This window comes from Oncorhynchus keta, chromosome 30 (genome assembly GCF_023373465.1).
Source record: "Oncorhynchus keta strain PuntledgeMale-10-30-2019 chromosome 30, Oket_V2, whole genome shotgun sequence".
NCBI lineage: Eukaryota > Metazoa > Chordata > Actinopteri > Salmoniformes > Salmonidae > Oncorhynchus > Oncorhynchus keta.
In genome coordinates this window covers 30,111,515-30,123,049 of record NC_068450.1, presented here as the reverse complement: position 1 = coordinate 30,123,049, position 11,535 = coordinate 30,111,515, and the positions used below count along the sequence as shown (strand labels likewise).

The 11,535-nt window shown below is 40.1% G+C and overlaps 1 long non-coding RNA gene across 5 annotated transcripts; it reads right to left on the bottom strand.

Annotated features, from left to right (window-relative positions):
• Positions 1 to 5,029: 5,029 nt before the first annotated feature.
• LOC127913976 (uncharacterized) lies at positions 5,030 to 7,612 on the bottom strand. Of its 5 annotated transcripts, none has more exons than XR_008087483.1 (3): positions 6,158 to 7,612; positions 5,777 to 5,951; positions 5,030 to 5,704 (listed from the first exon to the last, which is right to left on the bottom strand). It is a non-coding gene; the product is annotated as an uncharacterized LOC127913976 (long non-coding RNA). The 5 variants fall into 5 exon arrangements; XR_008087480.1 differs by having other exon boundaries at positions 5,030 to 5,811; positions 5,882 to 5,951; XR_008087479.1 differs by having other exon boundaries at positions 5,030 to 5,846; positions 5,917 to 5,951.
• Positions 7,613 to 11,535: the final 3,923 nt, after the last annotated feature.

The following is an 11,535-nucleotide window of genomic DNA, read 5'->3' as shown; positions in this document are numbered from 1 at the left end:
AATGATCTGGAAACAGCTCTGGTGGACATTCCTGCAGTCAGCAAGTCAATTGCACGCTCCCTCAAAACTCCAGACATCTGTGGCATTATGTTGTGTGACAAAACTGCACATTTTAGAGTGGCCTTTTATTGTCACCGGCACAAGGTGCACCTGTGTAATGATCATGCTGTTTAATCAGCTTCTTGATATACCAAACCTGTCAGGTGGATGGATTATCTTGGCAAATGAGAAATGCTTACTAACAGGGATGTAATCAAATTTGTGCACAAAATTTGAGAGAAATAAGCTTTTTGTGCGTAAGGAACATTTCTAGGATCTTTTATTTCAGCTCATGAAACATGGCACCAACACTTTACATGCTGCATTTATCTTTTTGTTCAGTGTAGTATCGTCTAAAATGTATATTGTGATAGTTAACTGCATATATTTTTTCCCCCCACCACTACTATAAACTACTTAAAACCCCTTTACAAACCCTTCATGAACTGTTTTTCCTTCATGTAAAGCATGAACACTTTTCCCCCCCAATTGATTTCCAACCAGTTTCCCTTTCCAACTATAAATAATTAATAGTCAATAAACCATTCCATGAAGTAAATTGTGAACACGATTTTTCCCTCAAGTGTTACCAAACACTGTCTGAGAGGGGAATGTGAGGGTCACTGACACTGATACTGTTAAAAACATGCCACTGATAGCTGACAGCTGATAGCTGATATCTGTGTGTGTACATATAATACCGCATCACACCCATGTAGTGAATACATTCTTTCATTAGCATACACACACATACACGGTTTTGGTCCCATGGCTTTTTAAACACTGGAATATATTCCAATAAAGTATGGATTGGTTTGGGCCCCAGAAAAAAACGTTGTTAATTAAATGCTAAGATTTCTCTTTTATTTTGATAGGTTTTATATTATAATCTCATCAGTTATTTACAGCTATACTATTGAAGATTATATTTTTTTAGAACACAAAATGTTATTTCAGAATATTTATCAGTTAGCTGGCTAAATCATTGTTATGTGGGCACTAAAATCAGAAACATGCATGAATTATTTATGCAAATTAATCACATACACAGAAACAGCATTGTTCGGTATGCAATCATGCGAAAGAACAAAACACACGGTCGGCTTGTCCTCCTTCAAACCTCTCTCTTTGTCCATCAATCTACAGTTGAAGTCGGAAGTTTACATACACCTTAGCCAAATACATTTAAACTCAGTTTTTCACAATTCCTGACATTTAATCCTAGTAAAAAATTCCCTGTCTTAGGTCAGTTAGGATCACCACTTTATTTTAAGAATGTGAAATGTCAGAATAATAGGAGAGAGAATGATTTATTTCAGCTTTTATTTCCTTCATCACATTCCCAGTGGGTCAGAAGTTTACACACACTTAATTAGTATTTGGTAGCATTGCCTTTAAATTGTTTAACTTGGGTCAAATGTTTCGGGTAGCCTTCCACAAGCTTCCCACAATAAGTTGGGTGAATTTTGGCCCATTCCTCCTGACAGAGCTGGTGTAACTGAGTCAGGTTTGTAGGACTCCTTGCTCGCACACACTTTTTCAGTTCTGCCCACAAATTCTCTATAGGATTTAGGTTAAGCCAATACCTTGATTTTGTTGTCCTTAAGCCATATTGCCACAACTTTGGAAGTATGCTTGAGGTCATTGTCCATTTGGAACACCCATTTGCGACCAAGCTTTAACTTCCTGACTGATGTCTTGAGATGTTGCTTCAATATATCCACATCATTTTCCTTCCTCATGTAGCCATCTATTTTGTGAAGTGCACCAGTCCCCCCTGCAGCAAAGCACCCCCACAACATGATGCTGCCACCCCAGTGCTTCACGGTTAGGATGGTGTTCTTCGGATTGCAAGCCTCCCCTTTTCCCTCCAAACATAACGATGGTCATTATGGCCAAACAATTCTATTTTTGTTTCATCAGACCAGAGGACATTTCTCCAAAAAGTACGGTCTTTGTCCCCATGTGCAGTTGCAAACCGTAGTCTGGCTTTTTTTATGGCGGTTTTGGAGCAGTGGCTTCTTCCTTGCTGAGCGGCTTTTCAGATTATGTCAATATAGGACTCGTTCTACTGTGGATATAGATAATTTTGTACCTATTTCCTTCAGCATCTTCACAATGTCCTTTGCTGTTATTCTGGGATTGATTTGCACTTTTCACACCAAAGTACCTTCATCTCTAGGAAACAGAACTCGTCTCCTTCCCGAGCGATATGACGGCTGTGTGGTCCCATCGTGTTTATACTTGCCTACTATTGTTTGTACAGATGAGCGTGGTACCGTCAAAGGATGAACCAGACTTGTGGAGGTCTACATTTTTTTCTGAGGTCTTGGCTGATTTCTTTTGATTTTCCCATGATGTCAAGCAAAGAGACACTGAGTTTGAAGGTAGGCCTGGAAATACATCAACAGGTACACCTCCAATTGACTCAAATTATGTCAATCAGTCTATCAGAAGCTTCTAAAGACATGACATCATTTTCTGGAATTTCCCAAGCTGTTTAAAGGCACAGTCAACTTAGTGTATGTAAACTTCTGACCCTCTGGAATTATAAGTGAAATAATCTATTCGGTAAACAATTGTTGGAAAAATGACTTGTGTCAAGCACAAAGAAGACGTCCTAACCGACTTGCCAAAACTATAGTTTGTTCACAAGAAATTTGTGGAGTGGTTGAAAAATGAGTTTTAGTGACTCCAACCTAAGTGTATGTAAACTTCCGTCTTCAACTGTACATCTACTCAGGGTTTTCTAAAGCTAACCAGCTTCAGTTAGCTTCACATTCCAGCTCAGGCTTCATCCGTACTACGAAGATCGATATTGCTCATCCGCCTACAGCCAACTCTAGCAGGCTTTTAACTGTGCCTGCATGTTTTTAAAATAATAAATAAATACAAATATTTAACCTTTATTTAACTGGCTAGTCGAACACCTAACTCGTCATTAAAGGCAATGGTGAATCATCAATCCATGGCCGAGTCAGTGACATTTTCATTTGTGCTGAAATTGAAATAAAAAACACATAATCCTTCAAATCCAGCAGGCTATTGTGTGAAAATGGCTTTTAGAAGTTCTGTCTATCTAACATTTCTGGAAATGACCATTCAAAATCCGCCCACAAGTCCTGAAAACTAGCCCAACATGGTGTTTTTTTCCCAGCATGTCACGCCCCGATCGGTTTCACCTGTCCTTGTGATTGTCTCCACCCTCTCCAGGTGTCACTTATTTTCCCTGTGTTTCCTGTCCCTCTGTGTAGTTTGTCTTGTCTGTTCAAGTCAACCAGTGTGTTTTTCCCGTGCTCCTGCTTTTTCTATTCTCTTTTCCTAGTCCTCCCGGTTTTGACCCGGTTTTGACCCTTGCCTGTTCTGGATTCTGGACCCTGACCCTGCCTGTTCTGCCCTGACCTCGAGCCTGCCTGCCACACTGTACCTCCTGGACTCTGAACTGGTGTTGGCCTTTTTCCTGTCCACGACCGTTCTCTTGCCTACCCTTTTGGATTGTTAATAAATATCAAAGACTCAAACCATTTGCCTCCTGTGTCTGCATCTGGGTCTGGCCTTGTGCTCTTATACGGCAAGAGAGGAGTTGGCACATTTAGCCAATAAACCCTTTTCCCATAATGTTATCGAGCGAATTAAGGAATGTCGACGTAATTTGTAAAGACGTAAGAAGCTAAATTCAGTTCTCCATCAAAATAATCATTATTGTGAGCTAACATGACTAATAAAGGAATTTGAATATGTCGAAAGAGAAAAGAGAATTAGTTTGCTCTTAATAAACCGCCAGACAATTATCTGTCAATGGATGTCGATTTAACTGCTATGATTGTAAATCCCTTATGCGCATGTGCTTAACTATAGACCAATCTGACAGGAGAGTTTGAGGGATGGAATCTGGACAGAGGATCTCAATCTCTGATCAAGAAACATTTGGGAAAAAATCGAACTAATGTTAGACCATTTATTTTCTGTCAATTGTGCCGTTATTACGTGCCAGATGTTAAGACTGCAAACCGCTATAAATGAATTGGCTTATCATTTCAATAGGCTAGGCTTACTGACTAAAACCCGGGTTTATGATTGTAATTACATTTTGTCATGGTTTTCTGTTGTTTAATAGCCTGCTGGAATAGGATATTGAGGGTTGTAATTTTTATCACCGAATCAAACATTAATAATATGAACTGAATAGGCCCATGCTTGTCAACAGCCAGTGTTTTCTTTAACCTGTAGCCTAATCTGACTGAATGTTACCTAATCTAATGCATTCTGACTACAGCTGATCAGCAATTGCGATAGAACTGTGACCATGTTCACAGTTGATCATTTCCAATTTCATTAACTAAACATGGTCAATAATAATAGCATAATAATGCAAGGTTACAACAACAATAAACTGAAGTTATAAGCTATTTCTTAAATCCGTTTGCCATCTCCAGGTAGGCTACACAAGTGGCACACATTGATTTGCAATGGCTCCAGTGATATCCTCATTTCAACATATGTATTGTATCAAATGGTAGGCTACAGTAGCTTACAGTAGCATATAAAATAATAGGCTACTTGATGACTAACAGATGCAAATGTATCATTCTCCACATTTAATGTCAGTTTCATTGTGGACTTTTCAGAAGCACGCCAGGGTGTTCCATACCTTCCATGGTTTTCCATAAGCAAAGTCGACATTATAATTAAGCAATAAGGTTTGAGGGGGAGTGATATATGGCCAATATTTGTTTGTATGGTCTGATGTAACACAGCTTTCAACGAATCAGCATTCAGAGCTTGAACCACCCAGTTTATAATTAAGCAATAAGGCACGAGGGGGTGTGGTATATGGCCAATATACCATGGCTAAGGGCTGTTGTTACACACTACACAAAGCAGAGTGCCTGTATACAGCCCTTAGCCGTGATATATTGGCCATATACCACAAACACTCAAAGTGCCTTATTGCTATAATAAACTGGTTATCAACCTAAGCAGAGCAGTAAATATACATGTTTAGTCATATGGCGTGGGAATCGCCAATCAGCATTCAGGGCTCAAACCACCCAGTTTATAATGCAGTTTAAACCACCTCTGAGCGAATGTATCTAATATGTGCTGGAGCGCCTAAAGTAGTTTTCCTGTGCTTTGACGCTGTTATTTCTTGACGAACATCAGTTCTAGCGCGTTAATATGTTTTATGGAAAATAGTTGGAAAAACAGTAGGTTGTCTCAATAATGACAATCCAACCTACAACATGTAAAATGTTGACACGACTTGCCCGCGTGCTGCTTTGGCTCCTCTCACTCAGCTGCAGCGCTCAATCTCAACACACACCCCCTCTTGCCCTCTCGTCCCCACCACTCACTCACTCGGCAATAGGCTGCCTCACTGCTTGATAGTAAGCAGCAGCAGGTCACAGTGAAATATATATTTTTCAGAAAAATGCCAGAGTTGAACTCAGTTTACCAAAGTTAGCTCACTACCTCCTCAACCTGCTTTGTAGTATACCCCTATGATCCCGCTTTCACCCCTCTCTCCCTCCGTTTGCCCATTATCACCCTGCTTATTTACCTTTCTATTTCTAACTTATCACCCTGCTTATTTACCTTTCTATTTCTAACTTATCACCCTGCTTATTTACCTTTCTATTTCTAACTTATCACCCTGCTTATTTACCTTTCTATTTTTCCTACTTATCACCCTGCTTATTTACCTTTCTATTTCTAACTTATCACCCTGCTTATTTACCTTTCTATTTCTAACTTAATACCCTGCTTATTTACCTTTCTATGTCTAACTTATCACCCTGCTTATTTACCTTTCTATTTCTAACTTAATACCCTGCTTATTTACCTTTCTATTTCTAACTTAATACCCTGCTTATTTACCTTTCTATTTCTAACTTATCACCCTGCTTATTTACCTTTCTATTTCTAATTTACCCTGCTTATTTACCTTTCTATTTCTAACTTATCACCCTGCTTATTTACCTTTCTATTTCTAACTTAATACCCTGCTTATTTACCTTTCTATTTCTAACTTATCACCCTGCTTATTTACTTTCTATTTCTAACTTAATACCCTGCTTATTTACCTTTCTATTTCTAACTTAATACCCTGCTTATTTACCTTTCTATTTCTAACTTAATACCCTGCTTATTTACCTTTCTATGTCTAACTTATCACCCTGCTTATTTACCTTTCTATTTCTAACTTATCACCCTGCTTATTTACCTTTGTATTTCTAACTTAATACCCTGCTTATTTACCTTTCTATTTCTAACTTATCACCCTGCTTATTTACCTTTCTATTTCTAACTTATCACCCTGCTTATTTACCTTTCTATTTCTAACTTAATACCCTGCTTATTTACCTTTCTATTTCTAACTTATCACCCTGCTTATTTACCTTTCTATTTGTAACTTAATACCCTGCTTATTTACCTTTCTATTTCTAACTTATCACCCTGCTTATTTACCTTTCTATTTCTAACTTAATACCCTGCTTATTTACCTTTCTATTTCTAACTTAATACCCTGCTTATTTACCTTTCTATTTCTAACTTATCACCCTGCTTATTTACCTTTCTATTTCTAACTTAATACCCTGCTTATTTACCTTTCTATTTCTAACTTATCACCCTGTTTATCTACTTTCGTATTTCTACCTTCTTTCCTACTGACCTACCTGTACACACCTGAAGGAGTTTACTCTACTGTTTAATTCACACCACCACCAGCTACAGTAGTTTGCTGCTTCATCACAGTAATATCATGTCATACGAAAGAATGCCAAGGTTTTCAGTTTCACATACTGTAAAAAATATGAAATGAAGCTATAAATACTTATTGGCACTGCAGGAAATACAGCCCCACCTCTCGCTTAGCATTCATTGCACTATAACCTCTGTAAATCACACTTGACACTCTACATTTAACACGATACGCAGAGACCCTTAATAGACACTGTTTCTCACACAGACAACACACAGAACTGTAACGGTTCCGAGAGTAATATTGCAGCTGCTTTCCCTCCAGTCTCTCCTTATTCCGCTACACAGCAATATCTCTTCTTTACACCTCTTCCTTTGGTCTCTGCCACCCTCAGCCTTTCTCCCTCTTCCATTCCTCGCTCTATCACTGATTCTCTGACAGACATTGTCACACGCACACACAAAAAAACATATTCTAATTCTTCTGTCAATACAATGTACGGCATTGTATTTCAACACAAACATGTTGCACTCAATAGCATTTGCACGCCAAACACTGCAAAACACTATTCAGTCCATTTATGAAATGTTATAAATGCAGATCAAGAACAAGCAAAACGTTTGAAGACTTCTCATCTGACAACGATTCAAATAGCGTCATGCAATAACATACAACACTGAAAAACATTGTCTCATTCACACATTTACAAGAAAAGATTTTCAGAGAAGCTAAGGAACACTTGATTAAAATAAAAACATTCTCAACACCTGCAGATATAAACTCACATCAATGTTCATTCAACCAAACTGTCTCTCTCATTCATCTCACCATAGTGTCTGCAGTGACCAAGTGGAAACCTAGAAATGACAGAAAGAGGAAGAAGTTGAGAGGGGTAAGGAAAGAGAGAGGGGGGAGTATGCTGGAAAGGGTCAGAGGAGGGGTAAAGAGGGGGGGTTCAGAGGAAGGAGGGGTCAGAGGAGGGAGGGGTCAGAAAGAAGAGAAGTGCAGATAGCAGAAAAGAAGAGTACAAGTAAAAACATAACAGATGACATGCTATAAAACATGTCTGTTTTCTATGTAATATCTTGTAAAAAGGAATATCATGTAAAAGGCCCATGTGAGCCTAATACATTTAAGTGGCAATATTACTAGTACGCTGACCGATATTGACTTTTTAAAAACCAACACATTTCGAGAGCCCAGTACTTCCATTGACCTTGGAGATCACAGGAATGTCAACCTGTTGTTCTATTTTGATAACACATACTTCTTGGGGTAGTCTGCAAATGGGCATCCATTTTTTCACTTGGTTGACCATTTTCCAACATTCAAACTTTTTCTGTAATTGAAATTCAAAACAACTTGACTCAATCACAGATATTATAGTCTACCCTTTTCAACCCTGTTATCGTTGGCCTTTATGTCTGAACTTTGCCAATGTAAACAGACGGAGTAGATTGCAGGTCTCTAGGACGGGCGTTGATTGGCAGGGGATCTAAGTAACTTGACCAGGAAAAAATCTGTAATGCTGTAACTTTTCCTGACTGGGTCAAATTATGTATGTGTCCTGTCAAATTAGATGCTCAAATCGTGTTTAAAGGAGTTGACATTTGTAATATGATGGATATCACACAAGCATTCTACATGGCAGAGCTCCAGTGTGAAGGGAGTGATGTATCACTGCTGCTAAAAATACTATCACTTTATATGGGGGGTCTATGTGTGGAGAAGCTTGGTGAGTTGGTGACATTATTGGATAGAGATTGAAAAGTGATAGTTGAGCAATTTTGGGATATTATTCAATTCAAATTAGTTTCTTCAAATCACAGGAGATGGTGGACGTAGACATTCTTTTTGCTAGCTACCAGCTCCAGTGTGCAGGAAAATGTTGACTTTTTGTTGAAGAACCCATTTCATTCTCTGGGGTACACGGAAAAGGTGTGAATTAAAACCGAGGTTCGACCTCTGCCTGAGATCAGTTTCATGAAGAAATATGAAAAGGTGTGAATTAAAACCGAGGTTCGACCTCTGCCTGAGATCAGTTTCATGAAGAAATATGAAAAGGTGTGAATTAAAACCGAGGTTCGACCTCTGCCTGAGATCAGTTTCATGAAGAAATATGAAAAGGTGTGAATTAAAACCGAGGTTCGACCTCTGCCTGAGATCAGTTTCATGAAGAAATATGAAAAGGTGAGGGCGTTCAATACGAATTGATATCAAAAGTATAGCTGGTTAACAGGGAGCCTTTCATTGAGCTGCCTGTATTGCGGGCCTTGCCTGCTTTTTGGAAAGTCAGCCTTGGGTGAAAGAGGGGTACAGTGACCTGAAGAACATCAATCGTTCAGCTAAACGTCAAAACAAAAGCAGGGAGCATATAAATGTCCACATCAGATTCAAGCTTCTGCGAAAAAGCTGCATCGATCATGAAGAAGGTCTATGTATTCAAGCTGCGCAACATATGAGAAAGTAAGAAGAAACAGGGATGTTCTCAAGCGGCTTATCAATACCACTGGGTTTTTGGGCCTGCAAGAATAGGCTTTTAGAGGACACAACAAGAGGGAAAGTTCCTCTAACAAGTGCAACTAAAAGGAGCTTGCAGCGATAATTGCACATTGTGATGATTTACTTGCTGAACATATGGAACTTTCTACAGTCTACTGTCTTTTTCTGAGATGCCGAAATCAATTCAATAGCTTCCATCGCATCATCCATAAAAAGTTAGATTAAAGAGCGAGGTTGACGCAGAATGCTCAAGTAGGCTTTCCACTGTACTCAGGTAAACGTTTCGAGTCACCAGCCTCCACTGACACAGACACACACAGTCACACAAACACACACAGCCTTGTCTAACCTGGATAAGAGCGTCTGCTAAATGACTTAAATGTAAATGTAAATGTGTGGTTGTTGAGGACCCAGACCCTCTCTCTGGCCAGGTCTGGGTGGGTCTGGAGGAAGACCTGAGCAAACGCACACAGAGCATCCAGGAGACGGCTATCGTTTAGTTGGGTCTGCAGGACCCCTAGGAGCCCAGATAACATCAGGTTCCCCACCCAGGGTAGCAGGGGCCAGATCAACTGGAGAGAGAGAGGGGGAGAGAAAGAGAGAGAGAGGAGGAGCAGATATCTTGATTATGACAGTAGCCTAGGTTATCTACATATTAATTCATTTCATCAAATGGATTCCTTACATTCTGGTGCAGTTGGTTTATGTCTATCAGCCACACAGTTACAACACATGTGCTTTTATTGTTTGGATTCAAATAATAATTTCGAAAGCATTTGGATTCATTGACAACTCACCAGCTCCAGTCTCTCCTCTATACTCCCTTTAGCAACACCACCACCAAGTGTCAGCAGGAGGGAAGTGCACTGTAGAAGAGTCCATTGGGCCACCAAGTCAAATACAATTTTATTGGTCACATACACATGGTTAGCAGATGTTATTGCGAGTTTAGTGAAATACTTGTAATATTTGAAAAAGTAATAACACAAGATTTTCTGGGCTAACTATCTAAGAAATAATACATTTAAAAAAAACAAAATACAGCAAAGTTCCTAAGGACTAGAAGCGAGGCGGCCCTCTGTCGGCGCCATTTTGTACATGTTGCTATTGACAAGAGGGCAACAAACAGACTGTGAATCATGCAGTGCCACCACATCCTGTATAATAGTACTATATCCATGGCAACAATACAGGGTAGTGGGTTCGATTCCCGGGACCACCCATACGTAGAATGTATGCACACGTAAGTCGCTTTGGATAAAAGCGTCAGCTAAATGGCATATATTTATTAATACATAGTAGCTGGTCCTCCTGGGTGACATGTTACACCGGCAGGTTGTAACGTCACCCAGGGATGTTCGATAGCCTAGTGGTTAGAGCGTTGGTCTTGTAACTGATCGAATCCCTGAGCTGACAAGGTCAAAATACGTTGTTCTGCCCCTGAACAAGGCAGTTAACCCACTGTTCCTAGGCCGTCATTGAAAATAAGAATTTGTTCTTAACTGACTTGCCTAGTTAAATAAAGGTACATTTAAAAAATAAAAAACACCCAGGTTATAGTGTGCGTCCCCAAATGGAACCCTTTCCCCTACATATTACACTACTTTTGATCAGGTGCCATAGAGCTCAGGTCAAAATAAGTGCACTATATGGGCTACCTGCCGCCCCAGGTAGCCTAGTGATAGGTCCTATGGACACCAAGGACATTGATTGAAGCTCTCAACCCGCTCCACAACAGCCCTGTCGATGTGAATGGGGGTGTGCTCTGCCCTCCTTTTCTTGTAGTCCACGATCAGCTCATTTGTCTTGCTGATTTTGAGTGAGAAGTTGTTGTCTTGCCACAATACTGCCAGGTCTCTGACCTCCTCCCTATAGGCTTTCTCATTGTTGTGTGTAATTTGGGCCTACCACCGTCGTGTCGTCGGCACGCTTAATGATATTGTTGGAGTCGTGCTTGGCCACGCAGTCATGGGTGAACAGGGAGTACAGGAGGGGACTAAACACAGGCCACGGTGTTGAGGGGTCAACGTGGAGGATGTGTTGTTACCTACCCTCACCACCTGGGGGCGGCCAGTCAGGAAGTCCAGGATCCAATTGTTTAGTCCCAGGGTCCATAGCTAAGTGATGAGCTTGGAGGGCACTATGGTGTTGAATGCTGAGCTGTAGCCAATGAACAATGAACATGTAGAATGTTCCTTTTGTCCAGGTGGGAAAGGGCAGAGTGGAGTGCAATAGAGATTGCGTCATCTGTGGATCTATTGGGGTGGTATGTGAATTGGAGTGGGTCAAGT